Source organism: Octodon degus, unplaced genomic scaffold (genome assembly GCF_000260255.1).
Source record: "Octodon degus isolate 3935 unplaced genomic scaffold, OctDeg1.0 scaffold00059, whole genome shotgun sequence".
NCBI lineage: Eukaryota > Metazoa > Chordata > Mammalia > Rodentia > Octodontidae > Octodon > Octodon degus.
The window spans coordinates 515,823-524,159 of record NW_004524635.1 but is presented as its reverse complement, the minus strand read 5'-3'; positions in this window follow the sequence as shown (position 1 = coordinate 524,159).

Below are 8,337 nucleotides of genomic sequence, written 5' to 3'. Positions count from 1 at the left end.
AAGAAAGAAAGAAAGAAAGAAAGAAAGAAAGAAAGAAAGAAAGAAAGAAAGAAGAAAAAAGAAAGAACTTTAGTGGCCTGAACAGAAGATCAGACCAGCTTCAATATTCATGTCAGCCATAGCCTAATCCAGGTAAACGTTTTATATCCTGTAATTTTTGATGACTGTGGAAGGTTGAGATAGCTGTAGAAAAATGTTTGAAGATAGTCAGTGTTGGATTATCAAGCTTAAAGAAAGCAGCCAAGTGCAAGGTGAAGCAGCAAGCGCCACGGCAGCTACAGCAAGTTACTTAGAAGATCTGACTATTTCAACGTAGATGAAACAGCCTGCTATTGCAAGAAGTTCTTATGTAGAACTTTAATAGCTAGAGAAGAGAAGTCAAGACCTCAGCAAACCTTCAAAGGGCAGGATGACTCTTGTGCAAGGATAATGCAGCTGATGTTATGAGGTTGGAGTTAATATTCAGTTGCCATTCTGAAAATCACAGGGCTCTTAAGACTATACTATGTCTACTCTACTTTTGCTGTAATGAAACAGCAAAGCCTGGATAACAGTGTACATTGTTTTGGTATGATTAAATGAATATTTAGAGCCATACTGTTGAGACCCATTGCTTAGGAAAAAATATTTTTATAAAAGTTACTGTTTTTTGGTAATGGTTTTCATCAGATGAGAGCTATATTTTGGAGATGTACAAAAAAATAAATGTTGTTTTCATTCTGTAGCGCAAGGATCAAAAGGAAATTTTGATTTCATGTATTATTATTATTTTGTTATTGTTGTTGTTATTTGGTACTGGGGATTGAACTCAGGACTTTTGCACTGAGCTACATTGTAACCCTTTTTTAATTTTTTTTTTTTCGTTTGATACAGGATTTCTCTAAATTGCTGAATTGCCAGAATCTGGACTTGAATTAATGTTTTTCTTGATTCGGCCTCTCAGAATGGTGAGATTATAGCTGTATATCACCATGCCCAGCTGAAATTTTATTGGTTAAGAAGTGCTCACTGTCTCACAAGGGCCAGTGAGACAGCTCAGTGGACCAAGTGCATGCTCAGGCAAGTACAGGGACTGGAGTTTGATCCTCTGTACTACATGCCACATCGGCTCCACCCTTAAGGCACATTGAGACACCACTGAGATGGGGTGTGGTGGCACAGACCTATAATCCCAGCAGTGGGGAGGCTGAAAACAGGAAGATCACTAAAAGTCCAAGCTACATAATGAGACCTTGAACCAAATACATATTAAAAAAGAGATCCTTTACACAGCCATAGTTTTATTTGCAAATTCTTTTTCTCTTTTGTTTTAGATAAATTTTATTGGTACATTGTAGATACACAGAATGATCACATTCATTGGAGGGTTTGCATCTGTACATGATATTTCTTGATTCTTCTTTTTCCCCTCTCTTCCCTTCTATCTCTCTTATAGATAGTGATTCTTCTGATGAATGAAGTAATTGAAAATGTTCTGGAAAGGGATTACTATTCTAGATGCCCTAAAGAGTATTTGAAGGAGGCATGGGTGGTACACTCCTATAATCAGAGTACTTTGTATGATTATGTCAGGAAGATCCCTAATTCAAACCCAGGTAGTACAACTTAAGACTTAGAAAGATAAAAATGGGATGGAGGGGCTGGGGAGATAGCTCAGTAGAATAAGTGCTTGCCTTGCAAGCGCAAGGGCCTGAGTTCAGTCCCCAATTCTGCCAAAAAAAAAAAAAAAAAAAAAAAAAAGAGGGATTCTGGGAATGTAGTTAAGTTCAAAGACCCTGGGTTCAATACCGAGTTCTGAAAACAAAAGTGTGTTTTTAAAGAGGATTTCAAAATGGCAACCAAAACATGAATTTGGAAGATGAAATACTGATTTAAACCACTTTAAGGGATGAGACACAGTAGAAATAGTAAGACAACTAGAATTAGAAATGGAACTTGATGACGTGACTGAGTTATTGCAATCTCAAGAAAATACTTGAACAGAAGAGGGCTTTCTTCCTATGGAAGGACACATAAAGTGGTTTCTTAAAATAGAACCTACTGACAATGAGGGGTACATTATTAAATGACAAAAATAATTAAAATAATACATAAACTAAATTTGTAGAGCAATAGCAGGATCTGAGAGAACTGATACCAATGTTGAATGAAATTATATTCTGGATAACATGATGCCAAACAGTTTTGCATGCTGCAAAGAAATCTTTCATGGAAACAAGAATAACTTGGTGCAGCAAAATTTGCTGTTTTATTTTAAGAAATTTCTACAGTGCCCTAAAACCTAGCAACACTACCTTCCTAGTCAATCAGTAGCTGTCAACATCTAGGCAAGACCCTTCATCAGTAAAAAAAAATTACTACTTGCAGAAGCCTACAATAAGCATTTCATTTTGAGTAAAAAGGTAAATTAAGTTATATGGAATGCTTGCTTTACCCATAATACTACTGCACGGTTAATAAATTACAATATAGAATAAATATAACTTTTTTAGCAGTGAAAAAGTTTATTTGCAAAAACAAACATGAAGTGTGAGGCAGAAACTGGTTCTGCAGAGCAACTTGGACTGAGTGCAGCAGGCAAAAAGCAACATAAAAGTTCTCCCCAGAGGACATAAAATGGGCCATCATGAGAAAAAACACAATAGCAAGTTCTTCTTGACATCTATGTCCTTTTGATATAGAGGAATAAAACTCCCACTATATGGGAGATGTCTGAAAAGCTGAGTCTGAGCTCTCTAAAATTGAGGAATGAATTCTTGAAACAATGAGGGTTAAGGTTAGGAATAATTTATTGAGAGAAATAAAGCCTCTGTCTGAGAGGGACAGAGAATCTCAGAAAGTGGGTTGCCCTCAATCTTGCTTCTCAAGGGTTTTATTGAGCAAAACCATGAGGTGAGGGGTCTTAAGGTGGGACAGAGTATTATCAGTCAATAAGATTACAAGTATAGTCACTTAGGTAATACTGATCCAGTGGCAACTCAGTATAGGTGGAACAGACCTATGGTCAACCAATGAGAGTACAACAAGTATAGTTGCTTGGGTAACGTTGATCAAATGGGGATCGAATGGGGAAGCGAGTCACATAGCGTGTGCACATGGGCAGACAAGGACACTCCTGGAAGGAGTAGGCTAAGGAGGTTTGGTCCTCCACCCCAAGGTGATTGATGCACACTTAAAATATCAATCACGGTTGTTCATCCTTAGAGAAGTAAATTGTGTGAGTATATTGCTGACAATCAGACAGAGCTGAGCCCTCTAAAGGTCAGCACAGAAGATGACTGTGGCTGGAAGCATGTTCACTGAAGGCCAGGAATCAAGAAAAATATGATTTTTATATGTACCCAGAAACCATGATTCTCTGGAACTCATTTTACTGTGCTGTTCACTTCAATATGGTGATCTGGAATCATATTTCACAATATTTTTGAGATATTTCTATAATCCAATGAGTGATGGTGATAGATTGGGAGGAGGCAAGTGTAGGGAGAAAGCTGATGAGACAAGATTGGTTATAAGATGATAATTGATTAAGATTGGATGGTTTGGGAAGGTGTTTGATTTTTTCCCTTTGTAATCTTATGATTGACATTTTCACTGTAAGGGACTCAAGAATAAATCAAATCAAATTTTCTGAAATACACTGATAATCATTTGAGATGATGAACAATTAAATGGATTGTTTTTCTTTATATAGATGACGTATGATGGGGGGACAAAGCTCAGTGGCAGAGTACTTACCTAGCACATACAGTGTTCTGTGTATAATCCCTAGAACCATCGAAGCAAAAACCTATAAATAAAAACAAAAACAAAATCTCTCTCTGTGTACTGGAGGAACTTAACAAAGAAGAGAATATAAAACAGTGGAAAAATATATTTTTGTTTGTTCATTCATTTATGATTCATAAAAAATTTGCAGTTGCTAGATAGGAAGACAAAAGTCAAACATAATTTTTAAGAAAGCACATCAAATTGAAAAGAAGGTGTTCTTTGAAAAATACTGTAGTTAAGTTATACAGATGCTTATTGACTATGATAAGCTTTTGTTCTAATGAACCCATGATGATTTGGAAGTGCTCTAAGATCAAAATGCATATAATTCAGCTAACTTTTGCACTTCATAACTCACCAGCAGCACTTTAGTGCAACACTGGGTTACCTTCGTGGTTGTGTGGCCAACTAGGAGCTGCAGCTTTCACTGGGAAGAGGGTATCAGGCCACATATTGCCTTCCTGGAAAAAGATCAAAAGTTAAAACTTGCAGTATAATTTCTAATGAATATAGATCCATTTTGGTACCATCGTGAAGTTGAAAAATTTTAAGTAGGACTAATATAAGTCAAGGAATGCTTCAATAATAATTTAGTGATATGAAACATTAAGAGATGCTGGCATAGCCTCTAGGACTTTACTATCTGATGTAGCTACCAACTACTTTTGCTTGTTGAAAGTGGTTAGCAAAGCATTTAAGTTTTCTATTTAGTTAATTTTAATTTATTTAAATTTGAAAGCTTAAGCACTGTAAAACTTCTATAATGACTTTATCATTTTGGTAGGATTATATTTCACTTAAAATTTTGTATCATGAAGTAATGTATTAATTACTGTATATTTTTGGAACAGTAATCATTTCTAGTTTTACAGGTAAATCTATCAACAATCTAGTTGGTATCTAGACTGAACTAGTTTGAATGATATTTTTCTGTTCCTTGATAGTTATAATGGGTTTATCTCAATATTTTATGCAGATGCAGGAGAACCAATAGTACCTATGTAAAATATAATTAACAAATACATTGAAATGCTTATTTTAATTATCTATGAGTAAATTTAAAACAAATATGGAAGCTATGATTTATTGTAGCAGAAGCCTATTTTCTTGTTAAAAAACTCTCAATAACAACTAAAAAAGGACTGGGGAGATAGCTCAGGAGAATAAGTGCTTGCCTGGTAAATATAGGGTCCTAAGTTCATTCCCTGGTACCACAAAAAATCCCTCTCAATAAATTAGAAATTAGATATAGAAAAAAAATATATCTCAACCTAGTAAAAGCCATGTATGAAAAACTCATAGCTGGATCATAGGTAATGGGTGACAAAATAAACAATTTTTCTTTAATTGAGATTAAAGAAAGACAAGAATGTTCATAAAGGCTGGGGAGATGGCTCAGTAGAATAAGCACTTCCCTGGCAAAGAAAAAAAAATAAAGAATGTTCATACTGACCACCATAATTCAACATAGTGCCAAAACTAGACAGAGTGGTTAGTCAAAAGAAAGAGATCAAAGAAACTCAAGTCAGGAAGGAAAAAGTTAAATTATTTCTGTTTTCAGAACATAGAATCTTACTATAAAAACTCTACAGATTTTAAATCCATCAAGATAAATACAGTAAAGTTGTAAGACACAAAATTAACATGCAAAAATAAGTAGTGTTTCCTGTGTGCCAAAAACAAACTACCTGGAAAGCAAATCAAGGAAAAACCCATTTATAGTAGAAACAAAATTATAAAATGGAAATATATTTGTTAAAAAGATAAAAGATATGTGCACTGAAATTGTATAATATTGATGAAATAAAGATAAGCAATAGAAAAATAGCTTGTGCTTATGGATTTGAAGAATAATGTTAACAACTCCAGTCTGCCTGAAACAAACTGCAGACATAACACCTATCTGCAGCAAAGTTCCAATGGATTTTTTTTCACAGAAATAGAAAAAAAAATACAAAATTCCAAAAAGTAATAAATGACACCAATTAGCCAAAGCAATCTTGCAGCAAAAGTACAAAGAGGTGACATAATACAACTGGATTTCAAAACACTTAGTAAAGCTATAATAATTGAGACAGAACTTTTGGCATACAGGTAGAAATCTAAACCAATGAATGCAACAAAATAGAAAAATTAAAAGAAATCTGATCATTTAGCATCAATTGATTTTTAGCAAAGATATAAGAAACCCAGAAGACAGAAAGGACAGATTCTTCCATAAATGATCCTGGGAAAATTGGCTACCCATATTCAGAAGAATGAAAATGGACTCCTATCTCAAACCACAAACAAAATGGAGAGACAAATTGACAGAATGAGAAGGGGACTTAAGACTGGAGGAGAAAGAAGGGAGGCGAAGAGAAGTGAGTATGATTAAGATACAATACCTGGTTATAATAATTTTCCCCAAGATGAGTGCAATTACTATGTACCATAAATATAAACTAGTAAAAAAAAATCCCCAAATCAAATGGGATCATGGGAAACAGGGAGGGGAGGATGGTCAGAGGAAGAGGGAGTAAAAATGTAGATAGATAAATTTCCAAGATAAAAGTGATTATCATATATTAAAAACAGATGTTAAACAAATCAATGAATAAACTAAAACTCAGCACAGAGTAAAGACTTAAAACAAAAGACCTGACTTTATAAAACTACTAGAAGAAAACTTTAGAGAAGAGCTCCACAATGCTAGTCTGGACAGAAGTTTTCTAGGAATAACCTCAAAAGCACAGGAAACACAGGTGAAACTAAACAAATGGAATTACGTAAAGAGAAAGCCTCTGCACAGATAAGGAAACAACAATAAAGTGAAAAGATAACCTTAGAACAAGAAGAAATAGTCCAAAACCTAAATATTATAAAAGGTTAATATATAAAATGTACATGGAACATAACACATTAGCTGGAAAAGAAATAACTGACTGAAAAAGGTACAAAGGACTTGAAAAGCTATTTCTTAGAGAAAAAGACAAATCAATGACCAACAAATGTAATACAAAATCTCAGCATCACTAATCTTCAGGGAAATGTAAATTAAAACCACAATAAGGTGTCACTTCACATCTTTTAGAATGGTTATTATAAAGACAGGTGTCACGAGCATATGGAGATAGACTCCTTGGGGACTCTTAAATGTATATTGGAATATGCATAGTGGATAACAATATAAAGTTTCCTCAGAAGCCTAGAAATAAAACTACAGTATAATTCAGCAACTCCACTATTTTGTATATACTAAAAAGAAATGAAATCAGTATGTTGAAGAGAGACCTGTTTTTGCATGTTCATTGCATGCCTATTCACAATAGCGAAAATTATGCAACCAACCACCCTGCATCTATCAAAGGGTATGAGGGCAAAGAAAATGTTCTAGATAAACACTATGAAATAGCATTTAGATTTTAATCAGAAGAAAACCTTGTTTTTTTTGTAACAATATAGATGGGCCTGGAGAATGTGAAGTTAGGTCAAATAACCAAGGAACAGAAAGTCAAAGACTATAAAATCTCACCTGCAGAACCTAAACAATGTGAACACTTAAAAACAGCATAGAACAGGGGACACTAGGCCCGGGGGGTGGGGGGCAGAAAAGAAGGTGCATCTGTGGATGTTTTGCAAGGGATATAAAATTGCTTTTAGGCAAGAACATTAAGTTCAAATGATTATTTAAATAAATAAGTTTTGAGGTAACATACATATTATTTACCTTGACGGAGCTAACCTGAAATGTACACATATTTTTCAAAGCAATATGTTTTAGAATACGTGAGTTTTATCTCTCAATTTTAAATAAAAGAAGAAGAAAGTCTAGTTTACAATTCTAAAGTGAGAGAATATACTTGGAGGAAGTGAATAACTTGTTTGTTTTAAATTTATGAAATTATCAAATTTCAATATATTATCTAAAATATTTTCCTCTTTGTAAGGGTGTGACCTGTAATGGAATGGTCTAAAAATATTATAAAATTCTAAATACTGCTTTGTAATCAACATAATATGCCCAGTCCTTTTCCTTACATCGTCTGCCACTAAATATCAAAAGGAGACCAAATTTATTTTATGATAAACTAATTTCTGTAGCACAGAAAAATAAAAAATGTTGCTCAATTTGAAAAAAAAAAACAGATAATGAAGAGAACAATTCTAACTGTGAATAAAAACTAAAAGAAAAAAATTGTAAAACTAGCCAACCAGCATTGAAAGAACCATTCATTTAAAATAAGATAAAATTTTTTTAAAAGCGTATGATTCTTTAACAAGACTTGAGCTTATAACATTGGCATACTGGAAAATAGCCTGTTTTGTGTAGATAGAAAAGAAAATTTTAGCTAAAGCTATGCCAAAGAAATTATAATTTTTGTTATGAAACTCTAGCTACTAAATCATAAATATTCAAAACATTAATTTTGAAAACAGAAATATCTTCAGTCAAGCCTTAAAGCAATTGCCATTGTATACCTTCCAATAATATGATAGGTCAATTAATTAAAATTTTGTAGTGCAAGCAGTCCTGGATTTACTTGACTTAACATACGGTTTTTTGAATTTATGGTAGTGCAAAAC